We start from the raw sequence: 19,134 nt of genomic DNA, 5'->3' as shown, positions 1-19,134 counted from the left end.
TGCTGCTCGCTCATCCTCACAGCCACAGAATGAGTCATTCAGCCTGGGCACTGAAAGCAGCAGCAACAAAACCTCCGTCACTGGGTCAGGTTCAGCACCTCCAACAATCTTCTACAACAGGTAGCAGAATCCTCCTGGCATCTTGTTATTTACTTACATTGCATTGTTATTTACTTACATTGTATTGTTATTTACTTACATTGCATTGTTATTTACTTACATTGCATTGTTATTTACTTACATTGCATTGTTATTTACTTACATTGCATTGTTATTTACTTACATTGTATTGTTATTTACTTACATTGCATTGTTATTTACTTACACAGGAGCCATGAAAACTATCCCTCTGGTGACTAGAGGAGTTCATGCTGACCACTGATTGATTCTGCTCTCTTACTCTTGGCTTTTTAGAAGCAAAAAGGATCTTATTTAGGAGTTATTTAGTGCAGCTCCAACTGAAGGCACTGTGCTTCTAAGCCTCGGGGTGGCTGGTAGCTCCTTTAAGCTTTCAAGAGACTAAGTAAAAGAGTAAAACTAAAGCAAAGCACCACATGGCCATCAGTAAGAGGCAGAGAAAATTAATTCATTTGGGTTTAAAACTACCTTGAGCCAGAGATTTTCCCCCCCCCCCACCGCATCACTGCAAGCCTTGTCATGTTCCTGACATGAACTTCTGCAAACCTCACATCACAAACCATAAAATGATTGCTTTTGGCTTAAAGGATAAAAAAAGCTTTGGAAGCAGTGTGCAAGAGCAGTGCTAAAAAGAAACACCATCAAGTATCAACAACCCCCATGAAGAAGGAAAATTTCCTTTCAAGCACGACCTCCAAAGGTAGGTAACTATAAATTGAACACAAGATCCAAACACTGGCGGAGGAGTTTGGTACATGACAACAGAGCTGAGCATCAGCTAGGCCAGAGCATCACTGCCATTGGGCATTGTGTCAAAACCACTGCAGGACAGTTACAAATTCCCTCTGCTACACGAGTCAAATACTCTACATGTCTGACAAACGCTCCATGTGCCTGTCAACCAAAAGCCTTATTGTCACCAGTTGCTTCCCGATTGAACTTCATGGAGCGTATCAGTACGATGGCATTAAGTAATGAATTCACAACAGGCTTTTTCAAACCAACAAGCCAAATACAACTACTAATCATCTACTACAGGCTTGAAAAACAAGGGTAAGTTTACCCAGAGGAAAAAAAGGAAAAACCAGAATAGTTTTCACAGCTGCAGAAGAAAGGAAACAGATGGGATCTCTTCCAGAAGAGTGTATTTGTGCTGAACAAACATAGATATGTTTTGGGGCAAGAACATTTCAACTGTCATGGATAAATGCATAAATATGACAGAGATTCAGTTCTCTCCCCTAGCCCTAAAATGATGTATCTCAAAGACTATTGACAAGATTAAGATGCAGGTACCAAATCACATGTGAAGTTGAACTCACCTTGGTAAGTGACTGCTGAGCAGCATCCTTTACCACATTTGGTACTTTAACAAGTGGATTCTGTAGCACACAGATGTCATGCTACAGACCAGGCTCCAGGTGTGCCAGGCAACATACAGGACTGCTGCACTCCCAGTTACACACTGGGCAGCTTTTCAAAGGACTGAAGCCACAACACTACTCAAAGGCAGTTTATCCAAAGGAGCTTTCAAGCCTTCCACAGTTTTTAGATTGGAGTTACTTTGCTTCTGGCATTTAGATGTCAATTACAGCAGAGTCAAAGGAAGCAGGTGATGAGTTCTGCTCACTGGGCTTGGAATCATAAAATCAAAGAACAGTTTGGGTTGGAAAGAACATTAGGATCATCCAGTTCCAACCCCTGCCACAGGCAGGGGCACCTTCCACTAGAGCAGCTTGCTCCTGTGTCCAACCTGGCCTTGAACACTGCCAGGGATGGGGCAGCCACAGCTTCTCTGGGCACCCTGTGCCAGTGCATCACCACCCTCACAGAGAAGAACTGCCTTACATCTAACCTGAACTTCCCCTGTTTCAGTTTGAACCCATCACTCCTTGTCCTGTCACTACAGTCCCTGATGCAGAGCCCCTCCCCAGCATCCTTGTAGCCCCCTTCAGACACTGGAAGCTGCTCTGAGGTCTCCACACAGGCTGAACAGCCCCAGTTATCTCAGCCTGGCTCCATACAGGAGGTGCTCCAGCCCCTGAGCATCCTCGTGGCCTCCTCTGGACTTGTTCCAACAGCTCCATGTCCTTCTGATGTTGAGAACACCAGAACTGCACTCAGTGCTGCAAGTGGGGTCGCAAGAGAGCAGAGGGGCAGGATCACCTCCTTCAACCTGCTGGTCACACCGCTTTTGATGCAGCCCAGGATACGGTTGGTTTCTGGGCTGCAAGAGCACTCTGAAGCAGCTCATGCTCAGCTTCTCATTGACCAACACCCCCCCAAGTCCTTCTCCACGGGGCTGCTCAGGATCACTTCTCCAAAGTAATTCTGTAAAGCTCAGCTGGATTCTAGATACTCCACGTTTTTTCCTTACAAACTTGTGCTCACAGGCACAAAACGAATTATAACTCCAATGTTTTCTTAGCATTAGGGTCCTTTCCCCACACAGAGGGTCTGGCAATTCAGGAAAGAAGTCAGTGACCCACAAAACCCTCTGGAAGATCTGAAGATGTGCACAGAAACACTTAATGTGGCTCTCGGCTTGATCAGTCTTACTCTAAATTGGGAATTTAGATGAAAACCAGTTTGATCTCTTGCCTAAATGGGAAGTTCTTAAGCAAATTGGTCTCATCAGTCATTCGCTTTTCCTGCTCATCTTCCTTCAAAGTAAGATTTGGGCCTATTTAAAGAAATGGTGATTTTGAAGAGCTGTCAAACCCTCATACATCAAAGGAGGCAAAAACCTTAACTGCTCTGTCAACACTTCCTCCAAAGGATGGACACAGACTATGCAGCAACGTTTATTCAAGCCACTTCAGAGAGATTTAGCCCCATTTCCAGAACACAGCCATTTAATCTGCCCTTTTTTATGCAGGGAAGTTTGACAAAGAAGTACCTGGAGTGAAATTCAGGAGCCACCTCTGCCACCCATCAGGAAAACACACAGACTGGATAAATACTCCTAAGAACTGCAGCAGCAATGAACAAGAGCCAGGGACAGAGAGCTTCACTGCATTATCAAGTGCCCACTTGGAATACCACTGTCCCACTGCAGAACCAGAGAAGCACCAAGCCTGCAAGCAAATTTGGGTTTGCAAGGAAGTACCAACTGGAGCTGGATCTGATGAAGCTCAGATCCATTTCCTTTCTGCTGCTCTTCCGCTTCACATTGGTTTGAAGGTGCCTGGAGCCTTGGTGGAATCACCTCCCCTACTGAAGCCATGGGGGTTTTAAGCAATTCCAGACCTGGACCTTGGTGTTTTATCTCTGGACCTCCAGAGAAAGCATTCCATGGGCAGAACTCTCTGCCAAGGGTTAGCAAAGTCCAAGTAACATTTACATCACAAAGAAGTTGTTTTCCCAAACTTCCAGGCACATTCCCTGCGGACCTTATGGCCACTGACAGATGGCTCCGTTCTGCTTCCTGTGCTATTCCCCTTTCAGAGTGCTGAGCTGTGATCACAGCACTCCCATGAAGTCTCTCTCCCCCTTGGTGTGTAGTTTGCCACCTCCACTATATTCTAAGATCCTGTAAAGAACATTCTCTAGCCTACCACACATAGGAAGACTCTACCGAACCGATGAGCTTGTCACAGTCCTGCAGGCAGTAAATGCTTTGCTGCCACACACGGTTTATCTTCCTATGTCACCAGGTTTTTAACATTCATCATGCATGGATACACACAAGAAAATGAATGTTGGTTCTCCTGAGTACCATCAAAGAAGTGTCATTTGGCAAACCCAAAGTCCTAATGGGAAAGTAAGGGGGGGAGAAAGTGTGTTTCATGTCCCCCCAGAAGCCATACAGCTGTATTTAAGCTTATTTAAATGTATGGTCTCTGTAAGCAAAACCAGCCCTCACTGAAGCACTTTGACAAGGGCATTTCAGAGAGGTAAGAAAGCCTCTTAAAGTTGTCCTGTCTGGTTTAAGCATCACACTGATGACCTGGATTGCCTCCCCATCCTGCATTACCCCGCACTTCTGACATACTGAAAGAACCACTTCTCCACGTTCTAAAAACTAGTTTTAAGAAACACATACCTGACAAATCCAGGTAGATTTTTCCCATTGGAATCTCTTAATCTTCACAAAGCTTCACGGAAGTAGAGAGCACTTTTTCTCTGTTATGTGCACCTCACACCATGAAGAACTTAGTAATCTGCAGTAAAAGGCCTTTCCTTTACATGCTTCTTACTATTTGCATTAAACACATGACAAAAGGATCAGTATTTAGCATCCTACAACGACATTATCAAGCCATAGATCTGGGATAGAGTAGAAAGACAGGAAACTGGTAGAGGCTGGACCTTTACTTCCAATTTTTCTACCACCTATCAATTTAAGCAGCAAACATTGTAGTTTCCACAAGTTTCTTGCTTAAACCTTTCACTACCATTTCTTAGTGACTAGGGGGAAAAAAAGGGAAGAAACAAGGAGGAGGAACATTTGTTGCTTGCTCTCTACATGAATGTTCACGAGGTGAGTGATTACTCAGAGAGCAGTGGAACACATTCTGACCCGCTGTTTTCATGGGGATGTACAGCCACATTTCAGTCAGGCTGTTCCCAATGAGACCGGAGAAGACAAAAGTGGAATCAGAGCACAAGGAAGAGTCTCAAGCTATTTGTACACACATAATGTTTCCTTCTGCAAAACTGCAGCATCTGCTAAAGAAATGAGACTAATGTAAGCTAGAAAGACGCAAACAAGCTTAGCATATGCAGGCCATTCTGCACACACCCTCCCCTGTATATTTCAAGTCTTTTATCACTTCTCTTTTCTATAAGGGGAATACCTCAAGTATTTGTTGAAAAAGCAGTAACAGAATCATAGAACAGTTAGGGTTGGAAAGGACCTTAAGATCATCCAGTTCCGACCCCCCTGCCATGGGCAGGGACACCTCACACTAAACCATCTCACCCAAGGCTTTGTCCAGCCTGACCTTGAACACTGCCAGGGATGGAGCATTCAAAACCTCCCTGGACAGCCCATTCCAGTGCCTCACCACCCTAACAGTAAAGAATTTCCTCCTTAGATCCAATCTAAACTTCCCCTGTTTCAGTTTGAACCCGTTACCCCTTGTCCTGTCACTACAGTCCCTAATGAAGAGTCCCTCCCCAGCATCCCTACAGGCCCCCTTCAGATACTGGAAGGCTGCTATGAGGTCTCCACGCAGCTTCTCTTCTTCAGGCTGAACAGCCCCAACTTTCTCAGCCTGGCTCCATACAGGAGGTGCTCCAGCCCCTGATCATCCTCGTGGCCCTTCTCTGGACTTGTTCCAACAGTTCCATGTCCTTTTGATGTTGAGGACACCAGAACTGCACACAATATTCCAATATAAAACCAAACCAATAATACCATCAATGCAACCCCTACAGAGGGCCAGCTGGAAGGCAGCAAACCTCACAGCAGAACCCATGCTATCAAGAGTCACGCTTGGAAAAGTCCAGTGCATTTCTTCTCCCTGGAAAGCCTTTTTGTTTCAACATCTCCCACCAGCGCCCAAAGGCATGATGTATCTCGCAGAAGCTTCGCTGCCCTCAAGCTTCTTTTGCGCAGGTTTTAAGGCAACAGTTTGCTCCATGTTATTTTTGCCATTCTTCCATTACAAACCAGCTCTTCAACGAAAAAAATGTCACCTCTGATGTCATTTCTCCATCCTCAGCCATTACTCGCTTTCCAACACTTGCGATTCCTGAGGAGAACTAAGACGACTTGGCAAGATGTTCCACTAGACCTTGCAGAGAGCAATTTTTCCAGCCTAGTAGCTGGCCTGGCATGCGTTTCCATCCTCTAGGAAGGTGAAAGAAACCTAACACCTTGAGGGCTGTAGCTAAGAGTGCTGGTTGCCACTGAGAACCTCAGCCCTTGGAACGCTACAGTCCATTTAGAACAGAAAAAACCAACAAACAATCACAACCAGATGGGACAAGCAGAAGCAAAGGAAAGTGTAAATGGGTTTGGCTAGGACAAGGAAGATTTCTACAAGTGCTTAATAGAGTTAAATGTTTCAAAAAGAGAAACTCACTTCCCTGGAAGTTCAGCCCCCGAGGTGGTAAATAGCACCGTATGTCACTCCATATGTCAGTCAGCAAACAACCTTCCCAATCAGCTTTCAGAAAGCACTCTCCAGAGCTACATGTTACCCACGTTTCCCCACACAAAGAGGAACTACCTTACTTGAAGCAGTAATACAAGCAAAGCCGCACACTGTTCAAAGGTTCATGGTTTCAAAGGTCAAGCAGAGGAGCTCACAGCGCCCGAGTTCAGGGGCTAGAAGGTGTCAGTGTGTTCTGCAGAGAGTTTTCTCTGCCATTTCCACATGCCCAATATTCTGTGATTCTATTGCCCCTTGAGTCAGCCTAAATCACTGCATTTCTAACAAATTAAACACAGGCATTTAAATCACTTCACAGATCCTTCCTCTGAATGCATGTACCGAGCAATGAGGAGCTCCTGAACCACAGCAGGGAAGGCTGAGAAGACCTTCACCCAAACAAAGCTGGCAGCATCATGCTGGCAGCAAGCTCTTGTGAGCTGACAAGGTCACCAGGTTAAGTGTAACAGGGTTTGCTGGCACTGCTTACAGCATTCTGCTGACTTAGCTGTTGGTACTGAAGAATTCTTCAAACCTGTTTAACAGGTTCTCAGCTTTCTCCTTCACAAACTAGACCCACATTCATTCCTCATGCAAACTGGAGCAACCGCCAGCAGGAATTACAGTGCCTTATGCCAAAGCCGGAGCTCATTATAAAAACACTCATTAGTTTGAGGCATCCCGGTTTATGGCAAACTCTTTGGAGTTTAGAAAGTGTTAAACATTGCTTATTTCAGAATCTAAGACAACTGTATATGTGTTCGAGATGTACATCTGCATTCCCTGTGATGGTTCGCATTTTGAGCCCCTTACCTTCAGTTACGCTGATTCACAAACACTCCATCCTCTTGTTCGTGAGGAAAACACACGTTCAACAAAGCTTTGCTGGTCTCCAGACTCTGGCCACACAGGGTTATATAGAGAGATCACCGCCTTTAGATGATCATTTCCTCTGAACCACGTCTCCAGAGGAGCTGAACAGTCTCGGGTTTTGCCATTCTTACTTCATTCTCCAAGCCCAGGCTTTCAGGCAGGAACGCGCTCTCTAAATCTGGTTTAGAACTCAAATCACCAATTACCTAGGAAAAAACCTTGAAAATCAACACTAATTCCTCCTCTTCTCCTTATTTTAAACTTTATAAATAGTTAGGAAGATTAGAGAAGGCAGACGGAGAGACGCTATCTCTTTATTATGTGTCCTACAGCCTCTGACAGCATCCTTTTACTTGCCTCTCCAGCAGCACCAAAGCTGTGCCCCAGGTTTTGCACACTGCCATTCTGCATACCTGCTCCCACACACTGTGCACAGCACACACACACACACACACAAACCTTCAGCACTTGGCGCCTACAGGAGTATTCAAAAGGGAAATTCCAACATGCATATGCATAAGTTAACACTCAGATGGAAATCCAAAACGACACAAGGAATTTAGAACTCCAGCCCTTTATGTATTCAAATTTGGGGGAATTTGAACACCTAAAAGAGAAGCAACGCAGCCTCCTGAACCAGCCACAGCAGGGATTTCTGAGCCACTGTCCCAGCAGGCACTGACAATATGGCCTTCAGCAAACCCTCCAACATCTCCATGTTAAGGAGTTCCTTCCCCAAAAGAGCAGGGAGTATTTGTGAGTCTCCCAAAGGACTGTTATGAAGATTAATTAAGGTCTGAGCGCTGCTTTGAAGATCAAAAGTGCTGTGCTGTTATTTATTATTAAAGAACAACAAAGTGCATTCTTGTTGTCTATAATTCGACTTCATAGAGAAACCAGTGAAGAGGCACATGTGCTCCCTGCCACGACAAGCTCTCATTTGCATAACAGCATTTTTAGTCACCAAAACCCCATCAGTAAATCTATACTCATCCCTTTGATATATTTTAAGGCCTTAAGGAATATACCCAATATAATTTCTCCTCTGATTCTTTTCCAAGATAAGCTTTTCCTATCAGATATATCTGACTCCGTTCTGCAATGCCTTTTATCCTATACAGAGCCCTTGGGTTACTAACAGTAGACCTATTTTAAAGTGCTTCGCTAAATGTGAAATTCAATACCTATTTTGGATATTTCCAGACAAAAAGAGGAGAGGGACAGCATGGAATAGGAAGTAATGTTGGAGGGGAGGAGGAAATCACAATTACTTTAGAGCTCAGGGGTTTCCCAGTCAGAAAATGGCTCATCTACATGACAAAGTATTTCACAAAGCTGCCCAATACTGAAATCACATAGAAATACTATCTTGCACAGTGTTGAAAGAGATGAAGTTCCCCAGCATCCCAGTGCTGAGATGTAACAGTGCAACTACTGAAGGAAAACAAGAATACGAGCTGTTGGACCTACAGGGTAGTGTGCACCAACAACGGATGTAACCTCAACAGCTACTACCACTCTTACACCTTAAAGGCATTGCTAAAGGGTCCAGTATCTGCGAGCTGCTGAGCACCTCTCCAGCGTGTCAGCCAGTGTCACCTCTGCACAGGAAATACTTATGTGTTACTGGGTAACTTTTTGGCTCTGTTCCCATCACCTTAGTTTGCACTCATGGAATTCTTAAACTCTGCAGCGCACTCTTCTTAAAAACACAGATACCAGATTGTGAACTTCTGTACTTTTCAGACTGCTTTCAGGAGAAAGTTAGGTTATATTTAGCAGCCATATGGCAGCCCTCCTCCACACACGTTTGCTGGAGATAAGAACTGACAAATTAAGTTTTCTCAAACACGGATCTCTACGGTTTAATTCCCAATTTTAATCTTCGAAATCAACTGTGGTTGGATTTTTCAACCTGGCATTTGGCGAACAGGAAATGCAAAGGGTACCTATAGCAAATGATGCAAGCAAGGGAAAGTTTTCTTGGCATCTCGGTGGAAACACTCAGGAAGCTCCTACGCTGTACTCCAGACAGCTAAATTCTCCCTAAATCAATACAATATGGATATATTAACTAAATAGCCAAGGGTGTATCAGCTTCCTTGTATTGCTTTGTGTATGGATGACTGGAAGTATTAGGTAATGAATACTCCCTATAGTGAAATCCTTAAAACACGATAGGTTACTGGTGGAGCTCAAGTTGCTGCGCAACCTTCCAAAGGAGGAAGCAAAAAGCACGGAGCCAACCAACCAGGACACTGTAAAGAACTTCTAAGATACAAGGACAACCACCATGGAGTTTTACCATGCTCCCGGGAGCCAGGTTCATATGCTGCCTGGAAGACAGGAAGCCGATTTTCCCTACAGCCCAGCCTCATGTCAGAGAATCTGCAGCCAGAGGTTAGGAAGAGGACAAGTGGGAAGAAGCAAGAGAAGACATTTGAGAAATGCTGTCATTTGGAGAGCTGAAAAGGCAGGCTGAACCCACAACCTTCACTGACTGCACGGACCCCTTAGGAAAAAGGGCCAAAACGGGTACTGAAGGCCCATAAACAATTTAACGTTCCAAGAAAAAACTGTTTTCCTTTCTAGCAGCAAGAAGAATCACGCTTGAAATACTAATCTCTCAACTAAACCGTGCCCAGTTGCTACTCCCCTTGCTGGCACCTAGAGCCTTTCCAATCCTCTCTGCGCTTCTGGGGATGAGGAACCCACAGGACACCCCAAGCGATGCTCAAGGTGGCTGCAGCCCCTCCAAACTGCCAGGGCTAGTCCTCTCTCCACAGAGGCAGAACCAAGCCAGGCAGAAGAACACCAGATGCCAGTTCAGTCCCTGAGAGTCCATGTGGGGCAAGCCCTGCCTTTGCCTTCCACCCAACCAGTTCCAGAGCGGCGCAGAGTATTTCTTCAGCAACAGAAAGAAGGACAGGCATGAACACTACATGCATGCCTGAGCACACTTATGAGCTGTATGTACAGGCTGAGAAAGATAAATGAACAACCCTGTTGTTTCCTGCTGGTGGGTGATGTTCATTACTCAAAGAAAAACACACACTGCTGCGGTTTCTCTCCCTCAGCACGAAGCAATTTTGAGAGCACGTTCTTTGAGTACAGCCCATCCTATATTTTAAGCCTTGTAAAATTCAGGTTAGATCTAAGGCACAAGTTCTTCCCTGGAAGGGTGCTGAGGCGCTGGCACAGGGTGCCCAGAGAAGCTGTGCCTGCCCCATCCCTGGCAGTGCTCAAGGGGCTTGGAGCAAGCTGCTCTAGTGGAAGGTGTCCCTGCCCATGGCACGGGTTGGAACTGGATGAGCTTTAAGGCGTCTTCAACTCAAACCAGTCTGAGTCTATGATTCCACGATATGGCACAAATCACTGCCTGAAGCAGAACCTTCCAGCTGGACAGCCCACTGGAGATGGAACCCTCAACAAGCCAGCCATCACATCTTGCAGAGAATAACCATTTCTTCAGCACACTGATTATTCCCTCCCATCTCTCCTGGGTGAGATAGCTAGCACAGACTGACAAAGTCAGACCACCACCAGGAAGCACGGAAACAAATTGCTCCAGAGGCCTGAATTATTTGCACAGAACATTGCAGAGAAAACAAAACGTTGAAGGATGCAATCAACCATTAAGATTTCTCTCCCCTCCTCCAACACCCCCCCCCCCAAAAAAAAGCAGACACAAAAGCACACACCCTCATTTGTTCCAAGCTTGCCTCAGTGAAAAATAACTGATAGAATAACCACTCCTGCACGTACCTGATTATCAAGTTGGGGAAGAATAAGAAAGAAACTCTTCCAATTAACTAACTACTTTCTGCTTTACTTGCAGTAGTTGAACACTGCTGTAGAAAGACATAGGGAAAAGCAGATCTCTGGTCTTCTGCCAGTTTTTCCCATCCCTGAACAATTCCTCCTTCAGCTGCACAGCCAGAGAGGTTCAAAGGTCCCCACAGCCTTTGTTCTCCATCCCAGAGTACTTACAAACCAACTTTTGTTCCTGTTTCTTCAATGAAATAAGCTGCAGCAGTTACCAATGAGTGAACTTGCTGTCTAAAGCTTGCCTTGTGCATCATTCAGCTCAAGGGCTATGGAATCCCATTTACGCTTTCAAGAAGAAATGATCAGAACTTGTTCTGACATCAAAATCACCTACTGCTTATTATATCAACCTCCACAGCATATACAGAATCTCAAACTCCTGTATAATATACAGTATAATATACAGTATTTCACACTCCTGCACATACAGAGAAGCGAGGAACAATCAATAGACTTTAGTTTACAGGTTTTATCAAAGACATCTTTTTGGTTTACCTGAAAATAAACTTACAACTATTGCTCCTTCATTTGGTCATTCAAGTCCAGCGGAGGCCATAAGGATGCTCAGGGGCTGGAGCACCTCCCATATAAAGACAGGTTGAGAAAGTTGGGGCTGTTCAGCCTGGAGAAGAGAAGCTGCGTGGAGGCCTTGGGGCAGCCACCACTGTCTGAAGGGGGCTACAAGGATGCTGGAGAGGGGCTCTGCATCAGGGACTGTAGGGATAGGACAAGGGGTGATGGGTTCAAACTGAAACAGGGGAAGTTCAGGTTAGATATAAGGAAATATAAGACAATAGATATAAGGGTTGGAACCAGGATGAGCTTTAAGATCCCTTCCAACACAAACCATTTTATGATTCTATGATTTGGGAGTTTGTAAGAAAATTCTATATTGTAGTGTAAAAGTGGTATCTGTCAGCAATGTTTTAAGTAACACACACACATACATAATGCACTTGAGGCAAACAGTGAAACCCAAAGAGGGATTTTTTTTCCTGTTTATATCCCACCTGGAGTGTACAGAAAGCAGCTATAAAACATATTCACATTCCATGAAAGGATGATCTGGAAACTGCTGGTAAAGTTTGTAAAGATTCTATCAGCTGCTATGTAAATTTTGGGAGGAAAACAAGCAAGGTGCATTACTGAGCAGGAGAAGTGGCTTTTTGAATGAAGCTTTAATTTAGCCTTTTAAATTAAAACTTACATTTTCATTTATCCTTTTAAAAGATTGGCTGCTCCTCACAGGTGGGAACTGACCCTTTAGAGATGCTTCTTGTCAAACACACAACACTAAAGATATCAGCTAATCCGAAATCTAATGAAAACATTCATGGATCATAACAAGGAATAAAGGTGAATGATCCCAGTGAATACCCTTAAGGCTCCTGCAACAGTTAAAATTAGGCTTAAACAGAAGTTGTCCAGCTACGTCCCTCTTCGTAACAGCCCCACTTACGACCTTAGTGAAGTCAGTTAGAATATGGCCAAACCAAAGCCTTTTTATTTGGAAAGCTTTCAGGTTTTACACTAGCACAAAGCAAACTGTCCTGGGTTCAGCAGCAGCAGTCATTTTTCTCCTTCTTAGTAGCTGGCGTAGTGTTGTGGTTTCGACTTTAGCCTGAGAGCAACACTGATAACACCCGATGGTTTTAGGTGTTGCTCAGTCATGTTTACTCCGATCAAGGACTTTCAGTCTCATGCTCTGCCAGCGAGGAGGAGCACAAGAAGCTGGGAGGAGACAGTGACAGGACACCTGACCCAAACTAGCCAAAGGGGTATTCCATACCACAGCATGTCATGGCCAGTATATAAACTGGGGGCAGTTACCTGGAAGGAACAGATTGCTGCTTGGGTCGGGCTGAGCAATTGTATTCTCTTCCCTTGTTATCTCCCTTATCATTATTGGTGGCAGCTGGAGGGGTTTGTGTTATACCTTAGTTACTGGGCTGTTCTTATCTCAATCCCTGGAAGCTGCATTCTTTCAATTCTCTTCCCCATCCCTCTGGGAGCTGGGGGGGAAAGGGGGGAAGTGAGCAAAGGCTGCGTGGTTCCGAGTTACCGGCTGGGCTTAAACCATGACAGTTCGTTTTGGTGCCCAGAGTGGGGCATGAAGTGTTGAGATAACGACAGATCTGACCAGCATGTGGCTAATCTGCTTTCAAAACACTGAGCACCATTCTTTCCTTTTCACACACACCTTGAGCATTACGAAGATTGAGAGCAAAAAGTTCACCTCCCAAGTGGCAGGAAACACTGGTACTGAAATTAAAAACCAAACAGCTTAACATATCAGGAGATACTTGTTTAGTCTTCAGGTAACAAAACACACAGGGGATTTAACGTGGTTTTCTCTGAGAAACAAGAACTTTGGAGCCACTTTTAAGAACCTCACACCTTGCCATCAGTTATTTTTAGCAAAACTGATTATCTCAATCTGACAAAGCTGTTAGAACACCCCCTTTCATCCTTGTGTCTTAAGAGCAACTTACAAGAGTAAGTAGATCTGTCATCCTTTCCTACAACTGGAACCCGGGGCCATGGCTGGGGGGACCACTACCATCTCTACGTACTGCTGAACTACAGCTTTGAATCGCACATGTGATGCCACACCAGCAAACACATTTTTCCACCTCCTTTATAACTTCATGCTTACTAGAAAAGATGAAGCAAAACCATATCAGAAGTAACACAGGACCACTATGGAAACCTAAGGCTGCAGCTAAGTAAGTGTTCTTCCATCCAACAGACAACCTCAGGAACAGTTAAGCATTTAATTTTCCCCTGAAATCCATAGGAAGCCTGGCTCCAACCTACTCTGGTCACAGTTTAATGCACTGATGGCAGAAATGAGCAAAACTCTCCGTTCTCTGATTCTTGGAGAGTTATAATGGATATGCTAAATCAATGCTTTTCACCTGCAACCAGCAAGGGACGAGATGTCGACAGGCAAAGCACTCAGGCACATCAGGAAGGGAATGGAGGGGCAGCAACTGCAGCTTCTTCATCAGCAAAAGAAACTGACGTGACAAGAGGATGAATGATTCATTGATCAGTAGTTTGTGCTGAACTATTGATTCAAGTAGTGACTTCAAGCCAAAGAAACCGACGTGACAAGAGCATGAATGAGTCATTGATCAGTAGTTTGCGCTGAACTACTGCTACAGCTGGTGACTTCAAGCCACATCAACAGGATGTGCTCAGAGCTTTAGCCTCGAAACCACAGGTTAAAAGATAGGAGCTGCTGCGCCATATTCTCAGCTATAACTCAGAAATAACACTATGAACTCCAGAATTACACATGTGTAACCAAGACAGAGCCAAAGTGCACCCAGTGGATAGTAACAGTTAAATGTCATAACCATCACTTGACAATAGCATCTAAATAGATTCTAACTGTAAGTCTGATGGTAGTTAATACTGTGTTTAACAAAAACCAAGATGATAACATAGGGAAACATATACACATTTACCAAAGCGATTGCAGTAAACATGGTAGCATTGGTTTATCAGCTTAAACAATCAGCACTTCATTAACTGCATTTAACAACTGGGTAGTAAAGTTTCTTGCCAGGTAAAATCAGATTGGGAAAGTCACCATCAGCTTAAACACGATTAACTTTCTGTGCCACTGCTGGTCAAAGCAAATCCAATTTACTAAATAGTTTAAAGGGCAGCTTTTAATTATTTTTGCACACTTCCAAAGCATGTAACACGAGAGAGACAAAAAATGTGCTACGCTGATCTACTCTGGACTCCAGCAACACAAAAAAAACACTTAAAACACAGAAAGGCTTCTTAACACATGAATATCAACCCTACCCTAATAACATTGCAGAAGCCCCCATGGTGTTAGCTGGGATCTTTAAAAGGAGGAAAACCACATACAGCTGCATCACGTATAATATGCAACCAAAGACTAACCTGGAGCATTCCTTTCTCTTTGCCATTACTCCAGTACTTCCTATTCCTAAAACAACCTCTAGGGAACAAATACACAGCAAACAAATAAACTCTGCTGAGTAAGACTTACACATTTTACCTGGTTTTACACATTTATGAACCCTCCCACAGAGGCTGTGCAACGGTCTGAAGTGTTTTACACAGCCTAAACTGAGGCAATGCAGAAAGGCAGCGAGTCCCCATCAGAAGTAGAGGCAGGATCCGACTGAGCAGCTCATAGCTGTGTCAATGGAGTGCCAACTTTGCTGCCTTCCTACACTTTTTACCCAACACAAGGCTTAAAAATGAAAACTTCCAGTTTCCCAACTCTGATTGTAAAGCACCAATTTGTTTTCATGGATTGAAAAACAAACCAACAAACCCAAATCAAACAAAAAGCCCCCAAATTCATGCTGAAAAGAAACAGTTTCAACCAAACTGGAGCTGACCCCCAGCACTATAACCTCAGGTTACGTGATTCTCCAAATGCTGGTTGGCTGGAAGACTCCATCTGCATAACAATAACTAAACCAAATGGCTTCCCTTGAGCGTCCTCAGTATGCATATCCCCTTTCCCGCATTGGCTAACAGCGCACAGCCAGCCTGTGCAAGGGATTAGCATCACAATAGAAATCACTCTAGAAATCCACAGGCTCCCACTGACCAGACTCAGTGACCCAGACACCAAACTGACTTCTTTTCCCAAGGAAAACAGCTGTGGGCTTTAAAAGTTGATAGACCTTTCAGTTGATTTATTTCATATTAAGGTAACAGACATCCTGAGGAAAGCTACCAGACCCAAGCAGTGAAACTAACAACTTTCACTGTGACAGGCACAGACATCGCATGTGCTCATCTTCAAGTTCAAATCCTTGCAGGAAATCTGGTGGAGGAGAATGGGTCTGTCAGGGGTCTGGAGGTGGAGAATGGGTCTCTCAGGCCCCTTATTGGCTCAGCCTTACCATGGGTGGAGGAGAATGGGTCTGGATGTGGAGAAGAATGGGTCTCTCAGGCCCGTTATTGGCTCAGCCTTACCATGGGTGGAGGAGAATGGGTCTGTCAGGCTGCCTTATGGGCTCAGACTTACCATAGCTGGAAGAGAATGGGTCTGGATGTGGAGGAGAATGGGTCTCTCAGGCTGCTTTATTGGCTCAGCCTTACCACGTTCATCATCAAATCACGAAGCTCAAAGGCTCTGCTTGTACGGGATGCTGCTGCAGCCCACTGAAACCCAGCGTGAAACCACACTGAACCCAGATCCTGGAACTGGGGAGGGAACTGGCCCTGCATGAGCACACGCTATCTGACAGAAGCCACCCACATTTACAGTGCCACGAGAGCAATTAGTCCAGGGCTTTGCAAGTAAAATGTACTCATTTTCCTGCAGCTCTTTACAGCTTCTTCCCTTTCTGCCCTAACCCTGTAATCAGCCAAAATGGTATCGAGCCAAGAGCTATGAGACAACAGCTCCAGCCTTGGTCCCAACCGCTGGAATCACACAGAACTACACAGATAAGAATACTGTGAGAGGAAGTGCAAATGAACATAATCCTGAAGAAGCCAACATCTTCCTGGTACTTGTGGAGAGGAGGATGCAAAGGCCAAGGGAAACCATTCCATTTTTTGCCTCCTATACAAACACTTCCAGCCATAACAATGAAAAACATCACCTATTTTTGGAAATATGTAGAACGGGTTCCTGCAAAACACACCGAATTCTTGTATAAACATATGACAGTAGTTGACGTGTTTGGTTTGAAACGGGGGAAGTTGACTGGAATCACCCCCATAGCGTGGTCTGACACTTCAGGCACAACAATGCACTCAAACAGCAAAATGACATTTCCTTTTCAGACGTCCACAAAAGAAACAGAAGGCCAAGGGAAAATGGCCAAAGTAGCACTATTCCCCATGTTGTATTCAACAACATCATCTTTTCCCTCACTTTCCATCACAGAAAAACAGACTCTTCAGAACTGGGATGCTGATAGCTCACAACCCATCAGCGAGGGGCACAAAAGCACTGCAACATCCCAGCTACAAACCATAGGGAAAGTCCACAAGGCAAAACAATTCCCCACTGATATTTCTGCTGACCTGCCTCTGATGCTCTTTGTCTCTTGGCAAACTTGACCTATATACTTGAAACAAACCCCAGGTTATGACCACAAGATGAAAAGGCTGACTACTAATTTGCTTCTGGCAATGGAGTGCCATTTCTGTACGTTATGCACGGTATCGATACCACGTTAACCCTTTCAGGTCTGTTCTTTCCCCCAATAGTTTCATGAAAATAAATCAGTGCAAGCAGAAGAACTATCTGCTTGCTCTTTTACCATGAGGAATACGTAACAATTTACTTACCAGCCAAAATAAATTGCTCACTCAAGGCTAACCTAATTTTGCAAAGCTGGAATGAAAAGACATCTGTGCAGCAGGGAAGATACCGCACAGCTCTGAACAAGCACGTGCACCGGATTTGTCTCTCTCACGTACAAAAAGGTATCTAAACCCATGCTCCAACCTCAAAACAAATACACTTTAAAGAGTCTTGGAAGCTTACTCTGTTCCATGTCAAAGAGGACTGTCTGGTCACCTACGGATAATGCACTTGAGGTTTATAGCATGTTTTAAGCTGCTGTCCTCTTCCCTTTCCATCCATTCCTCTAAATTCCAGTCTTACCAAAGCCAGCATCAACCAACCCCACAAATTGGACACCCAAGTCCAAGCCTCTGTCCAAAGTGCTGTTTTCTGTGCGATCTTGTGCGCAAAGTACAGAGGCGCAACATAAAATGACTCGTTCCCATCACCTTAACATCCCTCACAGCCATCGGTCCGGTCCAGATGGAGGTACGAGACACGTTCTCGCAGGAGAAGCAGCGTGAGGAAGGGAAACAGCAATACACACGGAACTGAGGTTAATTCAGCTTCTCCTCCAGTTGAAGCCATTGCTCGCCCAGAGCCCAGACGCGTTACGGATCTCTCCTCGCTACGACCCTTCCATCACCTCCCCACCGCGATGTGGTGGGAGAGATAACCAACATCTCGCACGCAAACCCGTCTCCACACGTGTGTGCACACACACACACGTCTGTGCCACGCCTGTTGGGCGCTCCTCCCTTCGCACCGCGCTTCCAAGCACCCATGTCACCCGCACAGCACCCTCGCTGACCCACCGCCCTCCACTGCACCTCTAAAGCTCTAACACGGCGTTAAAGGAGCCCTGTTGCAAGCACCACAAAGGACAATGGAGAAGGAGGCCGAGCACAAAGCCGGGCGGCAGCTGCACGCTAGCCGGGGCGCGCAGCGCCGTTTTCCTCACGCCTCAGAGGCACGGCAGGCTGGAATGCCGATTATCCCTTCTTTCCTACAACGTTATCCCGTGGCCAGAAGGGAACTGATCCACCTCAGAGCCCTTCCCTGCAGGATGGGCACTGAAGGCGTGCGGGGAAAAAGGGAAAACGGGGGGGGGGGGGGGGGGGGGGGGGGGCCAAACCACAAATAAATAAATAATGATGATGATAATAATTATAACAATTAAAACCAGCACGACGGTTTAGGTCATTTATCGCCGTGAGAACGGCCCCGAGGTACCGGCCCATCCCTCGGCTCCAACGGTCCAAACCGCTGGCGAGGCGGCGGCGCGCATCCCCTCTTCAGCTCACCCATCCCTCAGGGCCGCCCCTCGCGATACTGAGGCCGCTATCGCGACACAGAGCCCTTATCCCCACGCTCACCTCGCTCCACCGCACCGAGGGGCCCGAGCCCCGGCGCTCCAACCACCGCCTACCAGCCGCGTCCCGCCGCCATGGCCGCCGCAGGTGAGCCGACGACGGGGAAAGGCCCCGCAGGAGGGTGAGGGGAAACCGCGTCCGGCTCACTCCCCCTCCACACACACACACGCTGCCCGGCTCAGAGAAAGGGCCGCCGGGCCCATGCGCGCTGCCGCCGCTCGTTGGCTCCACCCCGGCGCCGGGGAAGGAGGGGCTGGACCGGGTGGGAGGGCGCAGCTCCGGCCGGCAGCGGAGGGGGGTAACGGTGTGGTGCGAGGGGATGTAGAGGGGGGGTGTGGGTTAGGGGATGCTTGTTTAGTCTTCAGGTGATAAATATTGCTCAGGTAACAAAACACACAGGGGATTTAACGTGGTTTTCTCTGAGAAACAAGAGTTTTGGAGCCGCTTTTAAGAGCCCCACACCTTGCCATCGGTTACTTTTAGCAGAACTGATTATCCCCGTTCGTCCTTGTGTCTT

At 45.8% G+C, this 19,134-nt stretch overlaps 1 protein-coding gene across 3 annotated transcripts in view; it reads right to left on the bottom strand.

Moving 5' to 3' along the window:
- ARHGAP32 (Rho GTPase activating protein 32) overlaps positions 1–18,730 on the bottom strand; it is a 172,796-nt gene extending 154,066 nt beyond the window's left edge. For 2 of the 3 annotated variants that reach the window (XM_057432982.1, XM_057433006.1), the window contains exon 1: positions 18,621–18,730. The gene's annotated coding sequence lies outside the window, so the exon portion shown is untranslated. The remainder of the gene's footprint in view (positions 1–18,620) is intronic. The other variant, XM_057432990.1, reaches the window with a different exon arrangement.
- Positions 18,731–19,134: the final 404 nt, after the last annotated feature.

Source organism: Pezoporus wallicus, unplaced genomic scaffold (assembly GCF_028554395.1).
Source record: "Pezoporus wallicus isolate ANWC-B61680 ecotype Strahan unplaced genomic scaffold, APGP_CSIRO_Pwel_v1 contig_11829, whole genome shotgun sequence".
Lineage (NCBI taxonomy): Eukaryota > Metazoa > Chordata > Aves > Psittaciformes > Psittacidae > Pezoporus > Pezoporus wallicus.
The sequence above is the reverse complement of the archived record's forward strand: the minus strand, read 5'-3'. Positions and strand labels throughout refer to the sequence as shown.